Source organism: Passer domesticus, chromosome 9 (genome assembly GCF_036417665.1).
Source record: "Passer domesticus isolate bPasDom1 chromosome 9, bPasDom1.hap1, whole genome shotgun sequence".
Lineage (NCBI taxonomy): Eukaryota > Metazoa > Chordata > Aves > Passeriformes > Passeridae > Passer > Passer domesticus.
In genome coordinates this window covers 31771745-31799469 of record NC_087482.1, presented here as the reverse complement: position 1 = coordinate 31799469, position 27725 = coordinate 31771745, and the positions used below count along the sequence as shown (strand labels likewise).

Sequence of the window (27725 nt, the reverse complement as noted above, 5' to 3'; positions counted from 1 at the left end):
AATCTGAGGCCTCTGAAAGGAAGGTGTTTCAGGCCCTGAACATGTGCAGTATCCAAATTGCAGCTCCAAGTTAGGCAATCTCCAAAACATCAAGATCTTACTGAGTGGGTGGCCTGGGATCTTATTTGTATGGGCAAAATAGCTGAGTGGATCTGCAGAGACCAGGTTTCCAGTTCTTGGGCAATTTAGCCAGGAAAGCTGGCTTGGAGAAGAGCACCAAGGAAGCTTGGAGACTTCAGTTCAGCAGCCCTGTCAGGGAGTTTCTTCCAGGCCTGCACATTGCAGCTGTCCAGTGAAACCATGACCACCGGTGGGCACAGGCAGGGAAAGAAGGGGCCTTTTGGCTAGGGAGGTCTTGATTTGTGAGGTGTTCTGGAAATTTCTGATTCCGGTATTATTTGATCCAAAACCTTTTAAAAATAAATTATTATTACTGAAGAATTCCCTTAGACATTTAACTTTCCCAGTGCTTTAGAACAACATAAATTCCATTTTATCTTGGGTAAATAAGTGATTACATAAATGAATTAATATTTCTTCACCTCATTGATTTATCATCTCATTTGAATGAGTAATGTTTTCAAGGATTTTAAGCTTAAATTTCACTCCCAGTCAGCAATGTGGGTTTGTCAATCTTAAGCAAGGTGATTTTGAAGAGAGGACTCATGCTAAGAACTTTTTCTGCTTTGACAATCTGTCTGGTCTCTTACCCTCATTACTGTGTGACTAAGTTTCCTTGAATCTGCTAATGAATTATGTTCCCTCTTGCTCCATACCAAAAATTGTTGTAGTAACCATGTGTGTGACCAGCCCTGACTCCCCAGCATCTTGTCTGAGTGAGCGCTGGCTGCTGAGAGAAGTCTGGCATGGGTTTTGTAACATATCATCACATCTGGTGGTGTTTGTCTTGTCCTTGCCCTTTGCTTTTTAGTGTTGGTTGTCTGCCTAGGAAAATTTAGGATTCATTTCCATCTTATCATGGACTTAAAGGGCTGAAATAGTTCTAGACATGACTAGAGTTTAATACAATTTTACTGCTCTAAGTTGTGAGTCCAGTGGAACTGGGCTGGTTTTAACACTTTGCTTGTGCCTACTGACCATGGATGTGGTGAGGACCCGGTGTGACACTTGGTGTCTGCTCAGAAGCTCTCCTGTCTGTAGGCTGAATTTTAAATACTTAAATGTTTCTGTCAGGTTTCCTCACGGCAGGTCAGTATGCAGGAAGGAAGGAAGCACCCAGCTCACCATCAGGCGCACAGGTTGTGATGTTCCTGTGCTTCCCAAGGACATCTCTCCTGTGTGATAAGCCCGGCTGGCAGGGCTCTCTCTGACACTGCCCTGCAGCCCCTGGAGGCAGGAGTTGGTGTTCCTTTCATGCCTGGAGATGACCGGGGGGTCGTTGCAGTCTGGTTGAGATAAATCACTGAGTCAAGTGGAAACTGCCAGCAGTATTTTTCTCCCCTCTGTCCACATCTAGAATTTACACAAGAAGGTCATGTTACTGTTGTTTCCTCTTCCACATTCCCTGTCAGACAAGGTCATTTTCAAAGCCAATGACCAGTTAAGCTTTAATTCTGCAGCCATGGAAAATTATTATCAAAAGGGACAAGTTTCAAAGTAGATGATTAACTGGCACATCCGACCGCTGGTTACAGTTTAACAGGATCCTTTTGCACAACTCCCTTCAGCTGCAGTGAACTTGAACTCCTATGAAAATGAGTGAGACGTAAGGGCTGACTCTCCCTTACAATAAATCCTGCCTGAATAGATAGATGGTGAGAGAGGACAGAATCCCCACTGATCAAACTCCTTGGGGCTCTCCTTGGAAGCCGAGATTTTGCTCCTAATCCTTTGTTGCTGCTGGTATAATTCACTTTGTTTTCTGTTGCCAGGGTTGTGACAAACGTAGCACAGTCTCAGTTGTGCAGGTACAGCCTGTCACGATTCTGGACTAGTGATGGCACCAAGGTGGATTAAAGCCAACCCCACTCCTGTCTTGGCTCAGGTTTTGGAGTCCCTAAGAGCCAGGCCAGGTTTGTGTGAGATGTAAATCATCAAAGAGGGAAGGGCAGGGATATACACCCATGCCTGGAGGAGCAAAAGGAAGAATGGGTTATCCCAACATGGCCTAAATTAATCCTTCTACTGCTGTGTTTTGGCAATGTTGTTTCCTGAAAGAAAATGTTGCTAGGCTGTACCTGTTTTGGTGCAGCATGTGTATCCAGTGTTTATAGTCCTCCCATCTGAATCAAATGCAGGCTTTGAACATTTCAATTTTAATACAGGGGGGAATAAAAAGCTGACAAACCAAAAAGGAGCAGAGTTATGAACTGAAACCTTAAGAAGAGAAAAATAATGTCACAAGGGGGGCTTTTTCAGTAAATTGATTAATTGCTTCAGGCAATTGCATCAGGCTTTGCCTTCTGGCTTCCCTTCACCATGTCTGAAAGGTGCATTTGGGAACCTCAAGCCGTCTTGCCCCAACCTGAAATGCAGCACATGTTGATGTGGTTAAAGCCATTCAGATCCAAACCATTATCTGCCAGTCACTGATTATCACAGCCACTGACCTCTGGGGAGCTCTGCCTACCTATGTCAGCAGAGCATCTGGCACAGATCATACCCCCTTGTTGAAAAACTCATCCAAAATTACTTTTCCCAAACTTCATCCAAAATTACTGTCCTGAGCCACTGCAGCCACCCTGCTTATAGATATCCAGCCAAGCTCCTGTGCCACTGGCACAGATGTGTCTAGACTGGCTGAGCTGTCCCTGTTTGACTGCAGTCTAGTCCAGAGTCCATCTGCTTACATAAGAAATGTAAGAATTTGCCTTGCTGGTGGTTCTGGGGAGGCAGAGGCAGGTATGCATCCCCATCCTGGCAATGTTCCCCAGACTCACTTGTCCTCCCTGAATGACCCCTTCCAGCTTGCCTACAGCTGAGGGCAGAAGGTGGCCTTTACTTTGGTTTGTTTATGGCAGCTTCATTTTGGTTCTGTTTCCCCTATTAGTAATAAGGAGTGAATTCTCTTCTTGGCTTAATCGGGGTAACTGTGAGCAGGCTCACGCCTGTGCACTTGGAGGCTGTTTTTAAAAGCTGGCTGCTATCAGTGTTATGGTGCAAAGCTGACAAATCTTTAAAGAGAAGGTCACAGGGCTGCCTGCAGAGGCCTGACATTACCTTCTACTGACAGTGACAGAAAATGGTGGTGTATGTCTCTGTGGTAGCAAAGAATGATATCTAAAATTCACCCCTGCCTAAAGGACTAATCTCCTAAAGTCCTTCTGAATGGCTTCTGAGCTGGGCTAGACAGGGCAGGCATTTACATGTGTCCCACTGGCTGTGCCTGCCCTCCCCTTCCCCACGATCAGCTTTGAGGCAGAGCTTTGACAGCTTTGAATGCACAGCTCATTCAGAGACCAGAGCAAACTGGTGTCTCTGCTGGACAGCTGTTAATTGAGATCTGCAGAACTGAAAGCCTCTGGCAGTCAGAAACCTGGTTGTAAGGGTTTTTTCCCTTTTCCTTTCTAGCCACATGAATGGAAACTGAGATCCTCACTTAGAGAAGTGATCCCCATTCCCAGATCTTGTAGTGAAGTTTCAGATGTTTGGATGTAGGAGCAGAGGAGCCAGCACTGGCAAACACCTTGTTCCTGTTGAAGGTGCTGTCCTTGCCCTGGTGGAGGGGGGCTCAAATGTGGGACCTGTGCAGGTACACTCCAGTTGGAAGTTCCTTGCCCTCACTGTCTGCTGTTCCAGTTGTGTAACTGTTTCTGATGGGGTGTCCAGGGGTTTATGTCTGGTAAAACACTTCCATAAAATGCAAGATGTTGAGAAGTGGGAAACAGAGACCTGTCTCTAATAGTGCCAGCAAGACAAGGTTTCTGGGAAGAATATCTGAGAATAAATCAGCTGCTACATCTGGGGATAAATCTGACAAGAAGTGGCCCTGGAGATCTCCTTCAGCTCTGAAATAGAAGATGATGAAGTTTAGGAAGGTGTTAAATGGTTAACTATTCTTGGGCCACTGTGGCTACAACAACACTGCTGTAACAACAGCAGCAGAAGCATTTGCTAACATCTTTCTCTGTAACTCCACTGGGACCCATTAGTCCCTTGTTTCCCTGCTCTCATCAGCCTTCTACCTTTTAAAAGGCAAAATACTCATATAAAGACATTAAAAAAAAAAATCCAGAATTGATTTTACATGACTGACGCTGCTGTCAGATTTAGGAACATGGCCAAAGGGCTAACAGAACTGAAGAACAATTGAATACAAACATTTTTCAGTGCCAACTGATCTACTATGTTCTAGAATGTTATTTTCAGCGCAGCTTTTTCTGCCTGAGCAAGAGAGAGGATTCATCAAGGTGCCCAGGAGAGTGCCAGTGGGATCAGTGGCCTCATGCTCCAGCAGCCAGTACTTTTTGGATTATGCATTTTCTATAATGATTATCTCTGTCTTTTGTTGTTCCTGCTTGGGTGAAGGACTGCCCTGTAACTGCTCCCTGTTGGGAGCAAGGACCTGTTTGCATTAGAGCAAATGATTCCTTAATAGAGAACTAGATTTGGTGTATTCATGTGATATGCAATATCTTTGAGCCCTCTCCATCCACCTTAGCTAAGGCACTGCAGCAGCTGACAGTGCCCAGGACTGTGTAGGAAGCTGGGAGCTGGTGGTCCCGACTGGGAGGCTGTTTCCCACAGAACTGGGGAGGGTGAAAATTTGCCAAACCTCATGTTAGGCACACAGTTTGAGGTAATTGGAATGGGGCTGCCCAGCCTCATCCCCAGTGGGCACAGCTGTGAGCAGCACTGACAGCAATGAGCCATGGAGTGCCCAGGGGCACTGAGCAACCTCCAAAGGGAGCAGAGGGCACACAGGGGCAATGCATGAGCATGAGGGGTATGAAAGGCTGGGCTGAAGAACAAGAAGATACCTGAAGCCTTCTGAACTGGTGTGGTGTTACTCTGCGAGTTGAAGTTTTCTGAAATTGTGTGATATACTCTGCATATTGTGGCTGTCTCAAATGTGATGTGCTGTGACAGCCTCAGGGACTGGACCATTGCTCCAGTTTTCCACAAACTGAAGCTGATTTGATGTACGCTGAGGAGCTGGGTCAGAGCTGGACTTTGTAAACAGGTGTAAAGCCACTGCCTGAATGGCTTTGCACCTGATTACACCAGGGGAGGCTTGGCTCACTCCCCTCCCATTTCCTCCTCATTTGACTGCAAGGTTAAAAGTAGTGTTTGCTTCTGTAGCACTGGCCTGATTTCACTGGTTTATACTGCAGACTATTAGTGGGAAGTACGTAGGCACTGAAATGTTAATGGTAAATATTCCAATTAGCATACTTTATTGTCTTGTTTTGTTAGGCTTGTGCAGTTTGTAAAGGGCTGGGGGATTCCATAAGAAGGAACATAATGTAAATCTGTTTTGTTACACACCTTCCAGTGTCAGCCTCAAGGAAACCCCAAGTGCACTTCTGTCCTTTAAGGACAAGGGCAAAGAATCAGCTTGGATCAGAGACCTCAGTGCATTGAAACCTGAGGATTTGTCTAGAAAAAAACAAAATCAATAAGGCTGTTGGTAATGGTTTAAGGAGGTAGCTTTGGCAGTAGGGTTTTATCTTTCAAAGGGTCTGTGGGGAGGAGGAAGCAAGTAGCTGTGAAGGATGGATGTAAGGAGAAGCCTTTGTATCTGCAGTCCTTCCATTTTATTGCTTTATTATCTGTCTGAAAGATGATGGAGAAATACAGAAACCAAATTGTTGTTTGTTTTAGAAGTATTTTAGTCTTTGGCTTGAAGGTTGGGAGAGCCCTGTATTGGCCTTAAGCCACATGTTTTGGTTTGTTTTTCCTCTAGGTGTCAAGGAAGGATAATTTTTTTTTCCTTTTTTTCTTCACTGAGCTGAGACTTATTGGAAAAGTTCCTCCAAAATGGAACTCCCTTGGGCTTGGCAGGGTTATCCTGGAATAAACTCTGTTTGTGGTATATGGGGCATTGGGCAAAATATATGGCAAGCCCTTTGCAGTGGTCTCTCTGTTTTGTCTTGCCAACCACACAGGGATTTCACAATTATTGAAGTGTGGAAACCATCCAACCAAACTTATTATATAAATCTTTACAAAGACAAGGGACAAAAAGAAGGGCAATGCACTCAGGAGCCTGAATGCTGGGCATAAAGAACACCTGGTTTATCTCCACTGAACAAAGTTCTGCCACAAAACCTGTGTGCATCAGCACAAATGACAACAGGGGTACAAGAGCCCTCTGGCTCTGGCCAGCAATCTCAGTAGTCTAGGCAGTATTTTCTTTTAAACTTCTGATAGGAACATATCCTGCCCTGCTGTTACTGCTGTAGGAATTGTTGGGTTTAAAACTCTAATTTGCTAATGAACCATGGCACTGTTTTGGGTCAGCCTGAGTGTTAAATCCCCAAATCTGTTCTGTGAAAATAATGAAAAAAAAATTTGTGTAGATTGGAGTTGAACAAAGCAGTTTAATTAAGCAGCTATTACTGGGCCAGCAACTCCTTGTTCCATTCCTTTCTGGAAGTTAGGCTTGGTGCACAGTGAAGAGAAGCCCCCTTTTCCATGTGGAAGAAATGTGATATAGCAATAATGGATTTGAGGCTGTTTCTTTCTTTCCGTTCTTTCCTTTCTCTTTATTGGGCAAGTGAAAATACTGTCATGGTCATGTACTTTGTCTTCTGAGGGACACAGGTTTTGCTCTGCCTTCATTTCTTGATGCCAAACAAATTCTTGTAATAGATGACACCAAGCTGTGAAATTCACTGGGTGTCAAAACTCCTGATGATATGCCCCTATATATTCAAATATTTGAAGAATGTATTTCAAGAGGTTTTTACAGTGAGGGTGGTGAGGCACTGGCACAGGGTGCCCAAAGAAGCTGTGGCTGCCCCATCCATGGGAGTGTCCAAGGCCAGGTTGGACACTACCTGGTCTAGTGAAAGGTGTCCTGCCCACGGCAGGGGGGTTGGACCAGATGACCTTTACAAGGTTGCTTCCAACTCAAGCTATGTTTTGATTCTGTGATATCAACTTATCACCTAGTTAGTGATAAGATACAAAAGAGCAACTCTGCCAGGGGAAATGAGATTGCAGTGGCACTGAATGAAATAATATCTTGTGTCAACCAGACAAAATGAGGGCTCAGAACCTCCATGTTCAGCCCAACTACAGTGATTTCAGAGCAGATCCAATACTACAAAGAGCTTTTCCTTTTTTTCCATTTCCCCTAAACAAAGCACTTATCATGGACATGAGAATGAGAAAGAACAGGCCATCCCATGGGCTGCTGCTAGATCAAACTTGGTAGGAAACCCAACTTCCAGCTGGCGTGTTACAGTGGCCAGAGGAGGTGAGACCAGAGCCTACCTCCCAAATTTCAGCTGTGCAATCTGATCCAGGAAGAGGCTGGTTCAGAGCAATTCTACCCTGAACACACTTTTTCCATCAGACAGCCATTTAATGATTTTAATAACCAGAGGCTATGTCCTATGGATTTTTCTCTGTGAATTTGTCTAAATTGGTGCAAAATCCAGTTCTGGCCTTTATAAGACCTATTGGCATGTGGTTGCCCAATCCCACCATACATGAAAGTGTACAGTTAGTTAAGCTGCAGATATTGCTCCTTGTTAAGCAAGCCACACCCCAAGACCTTGTTTATAACACAACGGGAGGGACCATTTGCAGACTGTTTCATGGCAACTGAAATCATAATTAGCACAGCTATCTTCATACATTGCAAGATAATGTCTCTTCCAAAGGGGGTGGATGTTAAAGATTATGTAAATAATCAGTTAGGATGAAGGACTCACTACTGGCTTGCTCTCTAGCTGTGGTATGGTAGATAAATTGGATAAAGTACCTCTTTGAGCCATCATTGTAGTTTAAATTATAAACTGGCAAAGGGGTTTTAGAAAAGGTTCTTCTGCTGCTCTCTGATTCACGTCACCCTTTTCAGAGGGAAAGGAGTCATGACAGTGTGACTTTTTGAGCTGGGTGTGAGCTGTGCAGGTAGCTTAGTGCCATGCAGGGACCTGTACGGTCCTTCAGCTCTCAAGCATGGCTGAGAGCAGAAGTGAGTGGCAGCACAGCAGCCTGTCTGGTATTAGCTATAATTATAGGCTGCCATTGTTCAGCAGACCAGGAGGAGAAGTCAAATATTTACTGTTGGGGATAAATAAAGAAGGAGGCAGGTTTTCTGAGAGTGGGCCCAGTCCTGCGCTCTCAAACAGCCTGATCTGAAAGGTGTCAGCACCTGCTCCTGCTCTTTTTCAATAGATGCAAGCAATGCAGCAATCAGGTTCAGAACTGACAGCACATGGTTGACTTTGGAGTTTTTGTATTTTTAGCACTGCTGGTGTCAGAGATACCGACAGCAGAATGATCCCAGTGATTCTCACTGAGTGAGAAATGATTCACGCTCTGTAAAAATAAAGCTTGATGCAAGCAGTCTTGTATCCACTGAAATGAGGGCTGCAGCCCTAGACTTTAGAAAGGACTTTCCTCCCCCCTGTTCTTTAGAGAAGACGTGCAAATTTTCCTGTTAGTGTGGATCCCTGTTTCTGGGCAGCTCTCCTGAACAGTGTTTTCTGCCATCACTCTTTTGCCCTGGCTGGGCACTGAAGCTGAGCATTTAGGAATGTGAACTCAGATCACATTTGACATCCCCAATACTGACATGAATGGTTCTGTTCTCCACTGCAGCCAGATGCTGGTCTCTTCAGTGAAGAAGACTGTAATAGTTAACGTTTTCCTCTGACCATTCCTCTGATGTGCAAGGGGAGAGACAGTGTGAGATTGTGATCCTGGAGTGTCTTGGCTCTGGCCATGAGCTCCAGGTGCTTTTTGAGGCACAGAGAAGGTCTATTTCCAGACAAGTAGCACTTGGTTTCAGTGGGAGAATCTGGATCTTTAGTAAAAGGTTTTACATAGACTTGATATAAAAAAGGGGGAGGGAGTGGGAAAAAATATTTTAGTAATGCTTGTGGTTTACAAGGTCTTATGATATTTCAACAAGTGGCATGTGCATGCCATACTGAGACAGTTGTAGAAACAAATTCAGATATGTCTTTTAATGAATTTATTACTTGGCCTCCATAAAAGGATGTTCACAGATGTGCCAGAGGAGATGATTTTAGTACAGAAGGCTGGTTATGAGTCTCCATACCTCTGACAGTTGTTGGTCATATCTAAACCCTTCTCCTTGTAGTAACACATTAAAAATGTGCAAGGTCCCTCTGTGAGGCTCCATCTGTGCAGTGGGACCGAGGAGAAGGCTTGAGGTTTTGCCCTGGGATCTGCTGGGTGAGCTTTGATGAGGAATGTAATTCTCCCACCAAAGAACTCTGCGTCCTCACAAAAACATCTTGGGATGAGTGGAGAGGCTCATTGTATTTCCACACTCAGGGAAATTCGGGAGGATGGAGGTGGTTTGCTCGCCCTGTGCCTGCTCCACAGTGCAGAGCTGCTCTGTGTGTGTTCCTGTGCCAGGCAGATGAGATTACTCAGCTCCAGGAACTGAAATAATGATTCAACTAAAACTTTAAACAAAAGTTGCAGAATGGCAAAAATACCTTCTGTGGACTTTCCACTGTTCCAACAGCTACTTATGACCTTTCATAGCATCAGATAAGTGGCTTTATCAGACAAAAACCTGAAGCAGGAACCCAGCTTGTTAACAGAACCACTTGGGTTGCAAGTGACATTTCTTTCCTTCCCTTTACAAGCTTGATTGCCACATTTTAAATGGCAACATTTATTCTGAGCAGAGTTGACTGAGACTTTAGCCACATCATTGATTTATGCACCAGATACCGTCAAATTGTATTTGCATTAAAGAATGAGTTGTAAGCAGGGAACTAGAAACTGTAGCTTAAAAGGTGAATATCCTCTGGATATCGAAGTTCAGATTTCAGGTCACAGCTTAAAATGAGTATTACCAACTCCTAGAGTGTACAGGAGGGTGTCTTTCTTTTATTCTTTTTAATAAAATTCCACTGAGTAAGGCAATGCAGAATTGGCACTCTTGAAAAAACAGGATGCAGACCTGAGGTGTATCTGCAGAGCAGTGTATAACTATATATAAAAAGTGCAGTTTATAAATTGATTGATTAGATTTATTTGCTCATCTGAGGTGTGGAGCAACCTCATCTACTGAGAGATAACCCTGGCTATGGCAGAAGGTTGGAGGGGATGATTTGTAAAGGTCCCTTCCACCCCAAACCATTCCATGATTCCTCTCCATTAGAGGTACAGCTCCATGAGAAGGAGGTCATGCCAATATATGGAGCATTTTAGGGTTCTTCAGAACTGATTCAGTCCTTTGCAAAATTCCCAAACTTTGACCAGTAATCATTGGAATGGATTATATTTCCTCTCTTCTATCTCATGTAGGGAATCAAAAACTTAAAATATGCAACAAGAGGAATAAGGAAAGCACGGAAAATGGCAACCTATTAGAGCTGTGTGCCTCGGGGAGCGCTCCCAAATCACAAATCTTGTTCCCAAACTCAAACATATGGACGGGAGTCTTTCTCACTGAACTGGTTGTATGGTTTAGGCACAGGAGAGGGGTTTAGGCTGTAAAAAAAATATCTATTTTCTTGGATGTAAGATTAGAAATAGCTTAAAAATCCAGCTTGAGGTAGCTGCCTGTTACGGAAAATTGCAACACACGGAGCTAAAACTTAGCCAAGTTATGTGCAAAAGAGAACAGAGCTGGATGCTGAAAGGTCCTGGGCAGGCTGTACCAGGAGCACAGTAATGCAATCTGTAACCCGAAGTATATGTTATGTAAACATAGCATTTTCTGTAATGTGGAGTATAGCTGAGAGTGTGTGATGGGGAGAGAGGGAACATTTAGCAGCTTCTGGTGTGTTTACTCTCGAGAAATTGCAAACGGATGTCAGAGAACCTGCTTCATGAATGCCATTTAGATTAGGAAACCAGGCAGATAAGCAATGCTGTTGAAAATGCTGAAATTGCCCAAGGGAATGGTATGAAGCTGTGTCAGGGGAGGTTTAAGTTGGATATTAGGAAAAATGTTCTTCCCCCAGAGGCTGGTTGGGCACTGGAACAGGCTCCCCGGGGCAGTGGTCACAGCACCAAGCCTGTCAGAGCTCAAGGAATGTTTGGACAATGCTCTCAGGCACAGGGTGGGATTGTTGGAGTGTCCTGTGCAGGACCAGGAGTTGGACTCAATGATCCTTACAACACAGAATGATCTATGATTCTACAATTCTAAACGCCAAGACCCTCAGACATTTAAGGCAATGTTCTTCTGAGAACCTACAGGACAAAGAAAACCGAGCAGATCCACAGCCTGCCTTTACCTAAGAATATAACTTATCAGAGTCTCAGGAAAATCAAATCAAGCTGAGCATGTTATCTGGGCTTTTTCAGTTTCACAAAGACTCCTTTAAAATGCAGTTATTTGGTTAAAATAGTTTATTTGGTACTTTCAGCATGAACAGAAATCTTTGTTCCCCAAATAACTTCTGGGGTACTTATTTCTTTGAGATCAGGTATTTTTGCATCATTTTGGTTTTTGCTCTCACTTCTGCCTGTAGACTCAGCAATCCTCCAGAGCAGGTTAATTGAGAGGAGCATCTGTAAGGAGTTTCAGGACTGTGATCCTCTGAGCAAGGCTCTCCTGGGGCAATTGATGTAGAGAGCAAAGCTGGGTAGTGAGGTAATGAGGTTCTGCAGGACTGCTTGGAGCCAGAGCCAAGAATCAGCAGTGGCTGCCTGGCCCAAGTCACCTATCAGCTCTAAAATCCTAATAAGGATTGGTGTTATTACAAGGAAAGTGAAATAACTTGTTTTTCTCTGACTGCACTGTCCAGTGAAAGCAACTGTGTGAAGCTGGGAAAGCTTCCTTGTCAGGCATGGTACTCAAGGGTGAGCAGAGCTCTGGGCAGAGCCCTGTAATCAGCTGGGAGGAAAAAAAAATAGTAAAGCAGCTTAAATATGTTCCATGAATTCTGTGGTCCTTAAAACCAAACAGGTGTCTTCTTAAAAAGCCCCATATTCAAATGCTGTGATCAATAACTGTATGAATAGCAGAGTAGACACTGAAGTGTTGCTATATCTTAGCAATGTCTGAGCTCCCAACCACCCATAGCAAAGCCTGTCATCCCCTTCTGTTGGCTGTTTGCCTTTTAGAAAAGATGACCCAGGCCCTGTGGCATCCTCCTGATTGATCTGCTGGTGTTCTTGGAGCTTAAATATCACAATACGTGGAATAAAAACTGGGATGTTAAGTTTCACTTGTAGCACATTTGGTCCCAGAGCCACTGCCCAGCTCTGGCAGCCTTTTAGGTGGGTCCTTCTCATTCCCAGCTGGGCGGAGCAGGGACTGCATCCCACACTTTGGGGACTTTACAGCATCTCTGTAGGGTGCTTTTGATAATGCACTGATGTTGTGGTGGCTTGGGGCTCTTCTTTGTCCTCACTTTCCTTGAGGAAAAGGTTTGAGCTCTTGCTTTTCATTTCTTTGAGACTGTGTTACTGATACTGAGAAGATCCTGATATTCCATGTTCTTGCTTCATTTTTCTTTTCACCACCTAAAGAAACTGGTGTAACTCTGTCCTGGCTAGAACTTATTTCAAGCTGATGTTCAAACATAGTCTACTGCCATATGAGGACAGCAAGGGAGGATTTGCCAAACAGAAGATGGGCAAGCCACAACAGGCTGGATTTGAATGAGTGAAGTAAATATAGAAATTACAGGAATGTAATTTTGAATGTCTCAGTGAGTCACAATCTGTTTGTTAGCAACAGAATGCCTTCTGGAGATTTTGGGGAAAAAATGGGAGGAACAGTATGGGATACAACACTCCACCTTTGCTCACCCTGGAGAGACTGTTGTCCTGCTCTGGGGCTCCAGAGGACACAGTCTAACCCAACAGGAGTTTTACTGGCAGAGCTGATTTCAGAAACAGGGAAGGAACTGAGTATGTAACCTAGAGCTTCAAACACAAAAATCAGTTGTGCTCTATTCTCTATTCTAGATAGATCAGTGATATTTAGAGAGAGAGAAGGATACAGTGCTCTCTGATATGAAAAAAGTTGTGGCTCAGTATTAATCTGAAAGTAGATGGGAAGAAGAGCCATGTTCAAATGAAAGTAGCTTTGTGCTTTATCCTTTAATAATCATCTTATCTTAACAGGATCTGTGTGATGATTAATCTCTGACTCTATTTGGTTACTGAGTGTTATTAATTTGAAAAAAAAAAATCTAAAAGTAAATGTGTTGTACTGCCTTGGACAGATTCTGTCTGGGAACTGTTTCATTTGAAGACCCCATTTCCCTGGCACTTTACAGCAATGACTGTATGGGAAATAGCATTTTTTAAGTATTACCTGGCAGATGTGATGTTGCCTCACTGTATCATCCTTCTGTGCAGATGCTCTGAGAAAATACAGCCTGGGACATGGCCTGTCTCTGTGCCAGTCACTGCTGTCCTAGCACTGGGCATGGCCTTCAGAGGAACCTCCCCACAGGCATGAAGGCCCTTGTTTTTTAACATGTGTGTGGAGCTCCCACCCATCCCAAGCATTTGCTTGGAGCAATGTTGTAAATAGTGAGACTTTTGGGAGCACAGAGAGTTTCCAATGACCTAACGAGGAAGGAAGACACCCTAGATCTGATCCTGTCATTTCTTCTGATGCTCAAAGAAATGTGTAGGCTTGGAGCACTCAGGAGTGCAGGCATGACCCTGCCATGCTGCTAATGATACTGCTCTTGAATGTCACATTCCTTTTTGTAATGCAAGACCGAGACTTCCAGTGAATTCTTTACAAGCTGGTTCATAGTCTCAGTTAAGTAACACATCCATAATTCATTGACTTAATTATGACAGTTCCTAAGGAGAAAATATGAGCAGGGCTTAATTACAGTGGGCACCAGAGCCCCTTCCCCCTGGTCAGGCTGTGCAGAAGAGGAGGGGGGTGGCTGCAGGGCACTCAGTGTCAGACTCCACTCCAGTGCTTGTGCCCAGTGCCTGATTTCTGTGCTGTCTGCATCGATGTGGGGGCTGCACAGAGGAAAGCTATGAAGTGTGCCAGAACATGACATGAATGAAGAGTAGAAGATTGCTCTGTTACATATTTCCCTTTCGTCTCTTTGTTCATATTTTTTCCCTTTCTTTCATGCCTGCCACCTTTTTCTGATCCCTCTTCTTTTTGTGTCATCTTTTGCAAGTCAGATGTGTGGCCTTGGTGCAGAGGTTACTGTCAAGGTGTGATGATTTAAAACCCAAGGTCAGTCCTGGTGAGCAGAGAGGCCAGATGTGAGTGTGACTCAGGCTGGTGTTTCCTGGGCTCACAGCCTTGGAAGCTGGGAGGTCACTGTCAAAGGCTTCTTTTGTAGAGTGCTGCTGGCTGCAGCTCTGGCTGTCCCCTGCCCAGGGGTTAGGCTGTCCATGAGTATCCACCCAGCCAAGCCTTCTTCTGTCTTCCACCTCAGAGGTATTTGAGTTCAGCCCCCCAGGGAAGAGCCCATGGACTCAGAGGTGGAAGGGTTCAGCTGCTATGAACTCTGTGCCTGGTTTTGACATTCCTCCTTGAGTGTATGAGGGTTTTTGATGTGTAATCTAGGTATGTGCTAGCTACTGTTGCTTGTAGCCAAATCTGCACTTCACAAGCTCTTCAGGGGCCTGTCCTCCACCAGTGTGTTTGGCAGTGCTTTCCCAGCTTCAGACCTTTCCTACCCTGCCAGTTGTAATTTACTGTTTCTGCCTCACAACAGCCTTCTAGACCATGGGTGCTCTGTGTGCTACAGCTTGTACCTCTGGAGGTGCAGCTGGGGGGGTTAATGTCTGCTTCCCTGCTGTTCCTGCTGTGGAAACACCAAAAGAGCCTCCCTGGGGTGTTCTGACCCCTGAGGAGTGTGCACAGCAGCTGGGACGTGGCTGTTGGATCCCTTGGGCAGCGCAGGTTGTGCCAATGTTGTTCTATACCCAGTGCTCTTGTGCAGGTGTTGGAGTCAAGGTTAACCACAAATTTGCTGTCCTCTCTCCCCTGGAGTTTAGGAAGTTTGGCACCTCTGTATCCACAAGTAACGGCCCTTTGTTCTTTCAGTCTGCTGCTAATTAACTTGTACTCTGAAGAAAAAGGACTAAATTGGGAATGACTCTTATGGAGCTGATGGACATGGACAGACTCAAAGCTACAAACAACAAAGTTGACTTTTCAGTCCAATATTGGACTATCCTGCCTCAGCCAGCATTCAGCTCACCTGAAAACTGGGCACAGGAGGGTCTCTGTACCACTGGGACCAGTGCTGCTGTGTGAGGAAATGTACTGGCTACTTTTATTAATAGAAAAAAAAAACCTTTACAAATCTGTTTCCTTCTGCTGTTATGACTATCCCAGGCTGAATGTTTGTGTGCGGGGGAATTCTGGTTACAAAATATCTCTTTGCTTGTGATTTCCTTATCCAAACTGGAGGCTATCAGAATTCTCTCATGTGCAATTTTATGGGATCAGGCCAGTGCTATTTTCTTGCCAAGAGTTTTTCCAGTGCAGATAAGAGATCTAGGAGGCATTCAATTAGATGGATTTTTTTGTTTGTTTTTTTTTTGTTTGTTTGGTTTTTTGGGTGTTTTTTTTGTTTGTTTGGTTTTTTTGTTTTTTTTGGTTTTTTTTTGGTTGTTGTTTTGTTTTGTTTGGGGGGTTTTGGATGTTTTTTCGTGTTTGGGGTTTTTTTTTTGGGGGGGGTGTGGTTTTGTGGTTTGGAGTTTTTTTGGAAGTGGTTCTTTTGTTTGGTTTTTGGTGTTTGTTGGCTGATGGGTAGTTGAATATCAGTCATATATATGGTTTTTTTGATATTTCCATTTCTCTGTTCATGAATGTTCGACCAGCATTACAATATAAAGTCCTGCAAGTGTCTTAGAGTAGAAAATGCTGGATAAGACTCCAATGGTGATGCCACCAAGATTTGGGGTGTTTTAGAGGTACAGCCTGGGATGGTAGGGATGCTCACCATTTGTTCCTTTGGCATCTGCTACAAACAGGAGCAGTGGGGCTTTTCTACAAAGATAAAGTTCCCCTTTCAGGTCTCTGTGTCACTGTAGAAAACACAGAGCATCCTCTTTCACTTTTGGAAGGAAATGATCCTAAACAGAGCCCTGCCTGTGCTGTGGGCTCCAGGCAGATGGCCAGTGCCATTATCCTTTAAGGGTGCATTAGCAGCAACCTCCAGGTCAGAGGCACTGAGTTGTATTTCTCCCAGGAGGTGCCAGAATGGGCACAAGGCGTGGATCCCTCTTGTCAGTGCTGCTGGGCCAGACCGTGCCAATGGAAAAAGTATTTGTTCTGCTCTTGGCCTGTCTTCTGCACAGGGATTTGGAGACAACACAGTAAAGGTGATGCTGCAGATAAACAGAAGCTACCAGACAGAAGCACAGACTGTAGGGTTTTCTGCAGCCAGATGCCGTTAATAGATGCCACCCTCCACTGCATGCCTCAGAGGAAGGCACAACCTTCATAACGGGCCAAAATCATGGACTTCTGTTTGTACCATAATGATCTCTGGAAAGAAATTTCTCCCTGATTACCATATGCCCAGAAGGGTTTGCAATGAATAGGCCTTACAGTTTCATCTTCTGAGCACTGCAGACATTTGGTCGTATCATCAGCTGGTGGAAACTGGCATTGCTTTGTTGCCTTTCCAAGTCAATTTGCAATGAGTGAAGATTGGTCTTTCTGTTCTCCTTCACATGAAGGTCATGTAGCTTTTGTGGCTTTGTGCAATATGTTCTTCCTAAAGAGAAATGAATGTGCAGTTGTGTTTTATTTTGCAATGATCTTCTAAAGTACCCAGTTCAAAGATTGGGCGTGCTCGACACACTTTCCACTCATTTATTTCAAATTAATAATCCTCTGATGCCTCTCACGTGATCTGTTGGTCCTGCAACAGTTTGAGCTTTGATGGAGTAGGAGTCTTTGAACAACAAGGGAATACTGGAAAATCTGGGGAACTTCTGTTTGAGAGGCTTTGATACTGTGCTGGTACACTATCCTACTGTTAGGCTGGTTCAGTGTTTCCAGCCTCTCAGGGTCATTTCATAAAAGATATGGGAAGGATTCTCACTTGGATTGTCTGCAGTTATCTTAGTTGCCTGGGGAAGACTACAACTTACCCACAAAAACTACCTGTACCTTGTTTTCAAAGGGATCCAAGGGCAGGATGCTTCAAAGGAGCAATGTGGAAAGTTGGAGAACCAGCCCCCGAGGAAAGTTCTCATTCTAAAGCCTCAGTAAGAGCTGGGAGGCAAACATTTTTCCATCCCCTCCTTTCTTTGTGATATGAGGAGTGTCAGCTGCCACTCACTGTGAACAAAGGTTTAAGAATTTCTCTCACACATAGTGTAGAGATGAGCTGTTCTGCAGGCCTGCAGAAACCAGGACTCGGCTTCCTGCCCAGTCAGGCTTTGACTCAAACCCCCCAGTGTGACAGGGAAGTGACTGGTAGCTGGGTATCCTCCAAAAGGATCCTGCAGATGAGAGCCCAGGACACTCTAGGAAGCTGGAGGAGTCCCTAAACATTTACAGGAACAAATTGACTTGAGAGGGTTTCAGGTGCTGCAAGCAATGAAGAGGAAAAGTCTCCTTTGAAAGCCAGTAGAGGTTTTCAGAAGTGCTGCTTCTTCTGAGAAGAAAACCACAGACTCTGAACTATGAATCCAGAGCTGCCCCCAAGCTCTGGGTAAAGGCAGAGTATCTGTAAAGGCCAAGCCAAACAAGGCTGGCACAAGTGGTCAGGAGCAGGGAGTGTCCCACAAGACAGGATCTCAGCTGCTTGAAGAACATCACAAAAGAAGAGAGAAGCCAGCAGTGTCACAAGCAGCATCAGATCTGCTTTTTAACACGTCCTTCTGGGTGTTCTTTGGGATCAAAGGAAAGCTCAGTTTATCAGTTCTTCCCTTAGCAGGGCACCAGCAGAGACTTCTTGCTCTGTTTGCCTCCCAGCTTTCTCAAAATTCATAGGAACTCAGTTTGTTGGTGGCTTTTCTCCTAATGGAAACAGGACAATTCCCAGAGGTAAAGGGGCACATGGAGTGACCACGTAGAGCAGTTTTCTTCCTTATGTATTGCGAGGAAATGGCTGCAGATAAGTGAAGATGCCATTTTCATAGGTCTGATCTTCAGGAAAACTCTCCTCTAAAGAGAAAAAGGGTGACTGCCCTGTGACACTGAGTGCATCTGTCAGTTCTGTTTTACTTTAAGCAGCCAGTAATTGATCTCAAAGGTCTTGTTTGCACTTGAGGATGCCTCAGAAATCCTGAGTCACTCTTTACCTGAATTCACCCTGGTACATCTGTTTACTCTATGGTAGTGTGATAGTTGGGAAAGTCCTCAAGTACAAAGAATGTTGAAACTGTCATCTTCCTAAAAACGTAGTCCTGCTGCTTTTATAATGAGAAAGTAGGTTGGATGTCACATTCCTTGATGAAACACAGCTGTGTATCAGTCCCAATATTTCTCAGGTGTTGAGACAGCTCAGTTTTGCTGTCTGCTTGTGCTCAGAATCTTCTGGTTGTTAACCTCCGGGAGAGCCAACACAGGTTTACACCTCCAAGATGTTAAATGTTAAGTTTATGTCAGACAGAAACATCTTGGGCTACCCTCTCAGTTCCTGCCCTGGTCACCCTGGTGTCAGTGTGGAAGAAGCACATGAACAATTTTTTTTTTATTTCTGACTTGGAAGGGTGTTTGGGCCTGTGTTCAGCTTGGCTCTGCCCTACATTTGCTGCTATGTCCATGCATGTCCCTGTCACTTGGATCCCTCTGTCTTTGCTAAGGGTTATGAGTGTATGCACAGCAAGTTGCTGAGGTCATCTGAAGTGCATTTGCATTCATTTTGTGGTAACTTGGTCACGAATTTAAGCTCTGAAGGGCACAGAGCAATTGTGTTTATCAGTAGGAGCCTTGGTGCTCACTGTTTGCTATTGGGCTCTTTTCTAAGTTATCTTCAACCTCAGTCACTGCTGGCATCCAGGGAGCTTAACATCAGACAATTGTCTGAGTATTCATTAAGCTCTAAGTGCTTAAACAGTGAAACCTCTACAAAAGCAGCTCTGAAAGCTGAAGAAGAAAAATATAACTGCCTGTGAGGAAACTTTCCTGCTGCTAGCCATAAATCAGTGGGTTTTTAGTAGCTTGTGATGAGCATCTTAATGGAGCCTATCAATCTGACTGCATTTAAAGTTTCAGCCATTGTTACATTACCCAAGTGATCACAGATCCTCTGATGGCAGGGATAACTTGGAAAAGATTGAGCAGAATATGAGTTTATCTGAGACTGTGACCTGACAACTGTGATGTCTTTAACTGCCTAAAATTACTCGTGTTCATCTTTCCAGGATGCACACAGACTGCACGGATGCCTCCCTGTCTTTTGTGGCAGCTGAGCTATTTGTCTTCTCCTGTCTCCTACCTTCATTTTCTTCCTGCAGAAAACAGATTTCACTCCTGTCACACCTGGCCCAGGAGACTGCAGTTAAAATTCAGATAAAGGAGGGAAACTAGGAAGCAATGTCATCAGGAATTTGGGATGATGCAAATTTTGGGCAGCTGCTGCTGCTTCCCAGTCATATAATTCACTCTCCTCTGGCAATGGGTGCAGCACAGCTACTTGAGAGTCTCACCATTTTTATTTTGCTCCTGTTTCAAAGCCACCACTAAAGAAAAAAGATCTCCATAAACATCCTGTGGCTTAGGAACATGAGAAAGCATAAATTGCTGGTTTTAGGCACTTCTCTTCAACCAGCTATCCCAAAGGCTGTTTGAGCTGTAAAGCCCATCCATCACTTTGGCTACTGACGCCAGTGCCACTGCCAGGGAAAGATCAGTCAAGCTGGATTATCAAAGTCAAAGCCAGAGACAGCTCTTGTGGGAAGTGGTTGAGAAAGTCTCATGTCTTAATTCCTTGCTGTGTATGAAATAAAAAGGGGATTGTGCACAAGGGGTGGGAATACCCTGTTTCTCATTAACTGAATGCATGGTCTTGAAAGAGAGGGTGGAGCCCCTGTGCAAAACAGAAACCATATTAATACAGTTTGTTTCCCTGTTTTTGCCTTCCAGTGCTCTCCTCTGGGAACCATAGTCCAGTCCCAGGGCTTTGCATGAATAGTGAGCAGTAAAGATGGGTTCGTTTTTATGTGAAAATCAAAAAACAAACATGGGGAAAATGGCAAAAACAGGCCAGGAAGATGGAGTGAAAGCTTTTTAACCATAAGAAAGTTGCTGCTGTGAGTGTAGAGGTGCAGAGGCAGGCCCAGCCCTCTGTCCACACTCAGCAGTGCTGGCTGTGCTCTGGGCACTGGCTGCGAGAGCCGTCACGGCGGAGCTGTCACTGGGGCTGACAGCCTGCCTGTGCCACGGGGAATGGATGTGACTGGTGGCATCTGTCCGTGCCGGTGCTGGGGATCCCCTCCGGGGACGGAGTGGCCCTGGCAGCTCAGCACAGGGCACAGCTCGGGAGCTGCAGCTCCGGCAGGAGGGAGGAGGGAGCGCCTGGAAGCGTCTTTGGGGCAGTGTCTGTGAGCTGCACTCTGCTGTGATTCAGTCACCAGCCCTGTCTCTTGGCTTGGTTCAGAACATAAAGCAACTCAGAAGCCCTTGTTTGTTTGTTTTTGTTGGTTTTTTATTATTATTGTTATTGGTTTTTTGGGGGTTTTGTGCTCATTGGAAGCTGGGGCTTTCTGATGGGCACATATGCTCCAAACCCAGCTATTTCCATCAAAACTTTTCAGGACTTTTGGTGGTAGGACTGTGTGTGAGAACAGGTTTTGGTAACCAAAATCCAACTTTTCCTACATTCCTACTGCGGGATTTCTTGTGGGGGATGTATATGTGACTTAGATTTTAGGAAAGAAAACTTACCTAAGCACCAAAACCTCCTTCAGAAAAATAGAGTGATAAAACTTTTCCAGTTCCATGACATGTTTCTCAGAAGGCAGGAAACAACTCCCTGCCTCCCTCACTGTGGTTAAACAAGGCTGAGCAGTGGATGGGCAAGATGAAGATTGATGGGGGTGAAGGGCCCTGCATGCCCTGGGGCTGGCGGGCACAGGCTCCAGGCTGGGAAAAGCCAGCAAACTCCCACCTACGCCTGCAGTGAACCAGGAACTGCAGCATGGGAAAGTGTCCCAAACAACTCAGTAAGCCATCAACAAGGAGATACAATTATTTGCTAAAGGTCCAGGTCCTAACTCTGTCTTGAGGTGGAACTTTGCACAGAAATCCACTAAAAATCAAGGAAGTAGCATCCTTTTTAGGCATTTTACAGAGAAGGACCAACACCATATATTCCAATTAAGCAGGGAAGTGAACTATAGTAAAAGAACACAGCAACTCAGAATACACAGCCATAAGTTGCCCTGCATGGTCTGGTAGTGCCCAGATACCCTTAGAAGTTGTTTAAGCTTCTCTGGTAGCAGACTTGTAGGAGCATTGGCACAAGACATGACTGCAGTGCAGGTAATGTGCTTCATGCATAAATTCATCGCTGGCTACATTGTCCCTCATCAGATTTGATTAAAGTCTCTCAAACTGAATTGAAAATGGAAAGAATGGTGCTATTAATTTCCACGGCTGTTGATTACAGAGGGCTTGTTGCATTAGGTAGTTCAGTGCTCAGGTCAAGCTGTGGTGTCCACATATGAGAGAGCCAGATGTGCTCTGCAGGGAACAGCGAGCCCTGTGCTGCTCCCTGGTGACTCCCTCGCTCCAGTGGGTCTTGCTGGAGTGGTTTGACTTGTGTGCCCCATGGATGGGACATCATGTCACAGTGAGTGACTTCCATAATAGCTACTGGTGTTGGCTGTCTTGGCAGAGAGGCTGAGAATGCACTGTGGGGAACGAGCTCTGGGCTCGCTCTAGAAGAGACCTCTTTAGTTATGGGTCAGGGCACATGGACAGGCAGCAGTAAAGGGGGACTTTGGGATTATTTGTGGACAGACAGCTGGCATCAACTTGCTTATTGCAGTGTGTTTCACAGTAAGTTAAAATCGGGTGTATTTTTAATGCTGAAACAGAGTAAGCCAAAAGGAAGCAACAGGAAGAAGGCCTGAAATAAAAGGTTGCAAGAAATCAAATGAGCATCTTCCAGGAGATGCATGTCTGAGTGTTTCTTAGGATGAAACATAGCTTGTTTCCCAAGATCAGTTCTCAGCTTGTGACCCAGTTGTGAGGCCATAATCACTGGAACATCTGTACTGGCTCTGGCCAGAGGCTCACCTTAACTCTTATCTTCTCCCTGGCTGGAACCAGTAACGTGTGTAGGAGGAGTGTAAGAGAGAAACTGTTTTTAGTATGATCCATCCTCTGGCAAAACCTCAGGCCCGTGGTCACATCTGTTGGCATCGGCATCCTGATGTTTTTTGGTGCATCCTGTGATTGCAGTGGCTTTAGATTTGGTGTTTGGTCTGGTGGTTTTGGGATTTTTTTCTGGGGGAGGGGGTAGGGAGAGGTGTTTGAGAGATACCAAACACTTTTGCTTTAATCACCTTTCTGCACTTTTATCTCCACAGACCTTGGTCTCCTTCCTATGCCACCTCTTGTCTGAGCTGAGGCATCCTCCCACATGGACAAAGGAGCTGCAAAAATCACCTGTCAATCTGTTCTTCATGCCTTGTCAATCCTTGCTAAGAGAGGGTGTGAGACATTCCCCCCCATAAGTCACGACTTAGGTGAACCACAGGATCATCTTCTCATGGTGGCTTTTAAAAAGGAAGACTTTACCTGCCTTTGCTTCAGCCTTTCAGTGATCTTTTGAGATCCCACGTGTGTTTGTGACCATTTCTGAGCCCCAAGCTGGAATTTTTAAAGCAATACAAGCAGCAACCTCAAGCAAAATAATGGATGACTGAGAGCAGAAGGAAGCACCGTGTGCTCACAGAGTGGAGAACTGCTCGTGCAGGTAAGCTCTGAACAATTTCTGACTTTATACTTTGCCAGTGTGTTATTTATGCTCTTGGAGCATGAGGCACATCTGCTTGGTCAGCCTTGAAAGTGACCTGGCTCCAGCAATCAAGAGAAGCAGACCAAAGCATTTCCAAATTCTTGGTCATGTTTGAGACTTCCCTGAGTTCCTGGCTGGGTTGTGTGAATGCTGTGCTATGAAGAAAGAGGAAGCATTGGTTTGAGTTGTAGATTGCAAGTGTTTCAGAGTGGCCTTGTAGCCTCCTGGATGTTGAGTCACCCCTGTGTCAGGCACTGGTGCTGGGATTGTTCTGTGTACATCCCCAGCTCCTTTTGTGGTTTTGAATTTCCCTACAAAAGTTTTTTTCCCAAACTTTGGTGATGAAGATGAAATCCCCCTTCATTGCCTTTTTATTCCTTTTTATAGATGCTATTGTTTCACTGAAAAATGAATTTAATAATGAATTATCATGTTCCTATTGCTCCACACTTCCCCTTTGTGCCTGGATACCTCTGTTCCCTTTTGTAAGTGTTTTGATATAAGACTCTTGGACAGCATGTGTGTTACATGGACATATGCTACCTACAGACTACACAGCAGCTTCTTCACAGAATAGGTTTGTTCATCAGAGCTGCATTTCCAATTTTTGCTTTTATTTCTTTTATTTACCTAAATACAAGCCATCCTCCCACTCTTGGCGATTTCCACTATTTCACTCATATAGGGCTGCATTTGTTCAGACCAGCCTTGATGGTCAGGGTACTCTATCCATTTTTATTCAATAAGAGAGTTAAGCTGGTGACTCTAAGCTCTTCTCCTGAGGCAGATAACACATCATGTGGGTGACACATGTACATCTATCCCTTGGATTTACATCTCTCTCCTCTGTGGACATCAGCTATTTTGTCAGGAAAAAAAAATAGAAATGTATTAATTAAGTTAGATATTGAGTCAATATCCATAGAATTAAAATGGTTGGAAACTTAAAGTGGACTTAGGGATATAGCAGCAGTACCCCCTGGGCTGTTTGCAAGAGGAGCTGTTGCCTTTGGGGAGGATGAGGAGAAAGGAGTGCTGAGGTATTTAGATGACTGCTCTGTTTTGCTTTGTCACAGAAAGAGGGATGGTGTAAAGGGAGAGGTGGGGGGCAGAACAACTTTTGTTTGGGCATGGGCAGGGAGAAACAACTGTAATGCTGTAAATATTGCAGCTGACACAGCAGAGACCCATTTGGCTCGGGATAGAGGGCAATAAATGCAGTCAGGTGATTCAGGGGTGTTGTGCATAAGTCTGCCAGGTAGTCAGGCGAGAGCAGATCAGGAAATAATTACGGCTGATAAGGGGAGCTGTAAGGAGGCCAGCACCTTCTGCGACCGTGAAAGGTGTTAATGATTAACTGTTATGGAAAAGCTGGAAGCACATTCTCCCCTTCCTTCGGAGTCACGCCCGGCTGCTCTCCCGCACCATTAACTCGGGAGCTGCCCTGCTGAAAAGGGCACAGCTGGCACCCTGCTCTGGCTGCCCTGGGCCTGCATCCCCTGCATTCCTGCCGGAATCCGCGCTGCTCCTGGGGAAAGTGGGCAAGGTGGCTGTCCTGACGTGCTGGAAATGAAACCCCACCCTGGCCATGGGCTGGAGAGACAGAAAGCTGTGCGGCTTTAAAAGATGCAAGAGGAGGAGAGGGGAAATCTGTGTGTGGAGGAGATGCAGCAGTGTATGCCCAGGCGCTTCAGGGCAGGTGCACCAACACACAGAGGGCAGCATCCCTGGACTGGCTCAGGATGAGGGGCTGTAACTGCAGGCTCGCCCCTCACAGCACTGCTGCAGGAGCCTGAAGAGGCCACAAAGCCTGGCAGCAGTGTGTGATGGTGCTCAGGATGGAGGAGATGAGATTTGCATGTCCCTGGTGTTGACCAAGGGGATGCAAGGATAGGGATCACACAGCAAGCTGGCAGTGCCTATAGTTTGGATGGGCCCTTTGCAGTTGAGAACTGCAGTAAAAATCAGTATCTTCTGCGTGATGGCTGCTCCCCCTGTGCACAGCTCTGCCTGGAGCAGAGAGGGCACAGCCATGCCTGGTGCTTGGCAGGCAGCAAACTACAGTCTGGAGATGCACTCCATGTGGGGAACTGGCCTGGAATGTTAAGGCACTGGTGGTACTAAATATAGACAGTGGGGATGGTGCTGGAGCTGTGGTTTGAATCTTGAATAGGCTTTCCTTTGCAACCTTTCTGTACAGCTCTTAGAGTGATTGCTAATGGATTTTATTTGATTAATGCTAGCTAATTAATTTTTATTAATTAGGTCACTTTTAATGTCTTGTGTCTAGGTTTCAGCTGGGGTAGAGCTCATTTTCTTCCTAGTAGCTTGTACAGTGTTGTGGTTTGGAATTAGGAGGAGAATAATGTTGATAATAAGAAAGATGGAGAGGCAATTTTTACAAGAGCATGTAGTGACAGAACAAGGGAGAATGGCTTTTTTCCCTAATTCTCTCCCTCATCCCACTGTGGGGGGACTGAGTGAGCTGTGTGATGCTTGGCTGCCTGCTGGGTTAAACCACCACAGGCCCAGCTATAACCCTCTGCACAGTCCACCTGCAGTCAGCACAAATTTCCCCTGCTCAGATCTGCCCTGGCATGACAAGGTGCTGCCAACCCTAGGGACCCACTGTGCTGGACCCACAGGGTGTGCCGTGAGGCCAGGGCTGTGGGGGCAGATCCACAGGCTGTTGTTGAGACTGTTGTTGCTGCACACGTTGGATAACCTTGGCCAAGATCCAGACTCCACCATCATTTCTGAGAAAATTACGTCATTAATGTAGCGTCGTAATCGATAGGCCATGGCCCTGATTCAGCAGGACACTTAAGTGCATGGCTAATATCCATCACAGTCTGCTACCTTGATGGCCTGCTTCTTTTTCTTTTGTTGTTTTTGTTTTTAAGAACCTGCTTTTGCATTTAAAATTGGATTTGTGCTAAATGGAGGCTTTTTGTGCCTATAAGGAGCTGCAGCCATGTCCTGACCAAGAGGTGCCGTGCGCTCGCCGTGTAAATAGGGTCTCAGGGCTGGGAGCTGCCACTGAGAGGAGAACAAAAGGCTGAAGGAAGCCCAGAAAAGGGAGAGTGTGTTACCAAATGGTGTATTTGACCTTTTGTGGCCCTCCATCCCCACACAGAAGGCTGACGCAGGGATTGCAGATTATGGAGTGAAAGGTGTGAATTTGGCTAAATTGCATTTGGCTGTCCTTAGTGCTGGAAGAGCACACGGTGTCCAGGAGGCACAGGGAGAGAGAACCTGCTTAAATGGGCAAAAAAGTGATTGGGGATTTCTTACAATCCATACTGGAGGGAAGGAGGAGTCCAGAGTTATTTTCCATGTATAGTTTAAATGAATCCTTACAAGGCCCTATTTGATTTCCTTTTTCTTAACATTTTTTTAAAAGATCTGTATTTTTAAAAGTGCCATTTTAAAAAATGTATTTTAAAGATGATTTAGGAGCAGTTGTGAAGCAAATCATCATTAGGTTTGTAGCTGGGTTTCATGTATTTTTAATTCTCTTTAGCTTGGATAGCTTTCAGTCAGTTTGAATACTTATCCTCACATTTCGCTAGTTATTTATTCCATTCAATTATGTGTCTTACAAGCATTTGTTGCCCCTCACAAATCCTCTGTAATGACCCCTAGAAGGCTGAGGAAATGAAGGCAGAGAGCTTCAAACCGCCTTGAGAACAGCTTCCTGTGAGCTATGCCTCACCTTAGCCTGAGCCATAGCTCAGAACTGATTTATGCACCCACCAGAGTAGTCAGCAATGGGCTGGGGTGTGTTTGTAATTGCAGCACCAAGTGGAGATCTGTAGGGACTCAAGGGCACCCCCACACACAGTCACTGATTTTTTTTTTTTTTTTTTTTTTTTTTTTTTTTTTTTTTTTTTTTTGGTGGAAGAGCACTGAGGGTTGGTGGCTGGAGAGTGATGAACTCAGCACTGAGCCAAGCACAGAGCTGGGGTTCAGCCCCAGCACAGGGATGATGCAGTCCTGTGAGCACAACCAGGTGGTTTTTAGGTCCTGGCAATAAAGTCAGAGCTTGGTCACAAACCATGGACCTATCTCTGTCCTCCCTTCCTTGTTTTGATCAGGGCCTGGCACCTGAGAGGGGTCCATGGAGAGTTCAGCACCATTTCTGCCACAGAGCTTCAAGCCTTGATCTCTCTGCTGAGCCTCTCCAAGGAGCTGCAGTGCTGACCACATTGCTGAGAGCTGCCTAAAGCACTGTTTTCCATCCCAGCCACACCATCACCGTGCCTGCTCAGCAGTGCAGTCTCCCTGGTTACCTGAGTGCAGAGCTGGGACAGGCACAGCACGATTTTGCCTTGTGTTCTCTGAGCCTGGCTTAGTGATCAGTTTTTAATGTGGCAAAGGCTGTTCACAGAGTCTTTTCTAATGCTCCTAATTTTTAGGGGAGCTGAGTCTCTGGCATGCAAGTACATCACAAAAGTAGTTTGTCTAGCCCTGTCCATTTTTAAAAGACAAAGCAGATTTGCTTCAGCTCCATAGGTGAGATCCATGAGATCTCTAATGAGGGTGGTCCAGACAAACCCTCAATAAACAGGGTTGACCTGGTCTTCATGTCAGGTTGGTGGCCACATAGCATTCCTCTAGCAAAGCTCAGCTAGTGAAAATCTCCAAAGTGATTCTGTGATGTTAGAACAGATTATAGAGCCCTAGCTGGGAGCCAGCCAGGAGGCTGTAAGATGCTCCCAT

At 45.2% G+C, this 27725-nt stretch overlaps 1 long non-coding RNA gene across 1 annotated transcript in view; it reads left to right on the top strand.

The window, feature by feature from the left end:
• Positions 1-27725, top strand: part of LOC135307882 (uncharacterized) — a 268237-nt gene that overhangs the window by 96642 nt on the left and 143870 nt on the right. The window contains exon 9 of the long non-coding RNA XR_010368481.1: positions 22573-22961. This is a non-coding gene — a long non-coding RNA (uncharacterized LOC135307882). The remainder of the gene's footprint in view (positions 1-22572; positions 22962-27725) is intronic.